The sequence below is a fragment of the Pteropus vampyrus genome, unplaced genomic scaffold (assembly GCF_000151845.1).
Source record: "Pteropus vampyrus isolate Shadow unplaced genomic scaffold, Pvam_2.0 Scaffold468, whole genome shotgun sequence".
Classification (NCBI taxonomy): domain Eukaryota; kingdom Metazoa; phylum Chordata; class Mammalia; order Chiroptera; family Pteropodidae; genus Pteropus; species Pteropus vampyrus.
In genome coordinates this window covers 329,227-329,577 of record NW_011889249.1, presented here as the reverse complement: position 1 = coordinate 329,577, position 351 = coordinate 329,227, and positions in this window count along the sequence as shown.

Below are 351 nucleotides of genomic sequence, written 5' to 3'. Positions count from 1 at the left end.
CTCTGCTTGGATGCGTCCAGTGACAGGGAGCTCATCCCTGAAGTATTTGTTCCTCCTGGGTCACTGACTGACATTCATCCAAATGTTTTCTGTCACCTCTGTCCCTGGGCCACCCATATTTTCATAAAGGAACACACGCAAGACTTCAGAATCTAGAGGGTGGCTCCAGGTGACAGGCTGTCAGACACACACATGCTCTCTGAAAAAGGTCCCATTGCTGTAACTGGCTTCTGAGTCCTCGGTCACGCAGACACTGGCCGAGGAGGGGAGCTGAGGTCACTGGCCGCATGTCCCCCACAGCTGCTGGCCGTCTCACGTGGCTGGGGCTCAAGAAGCTGCAGTCTCTCCTGG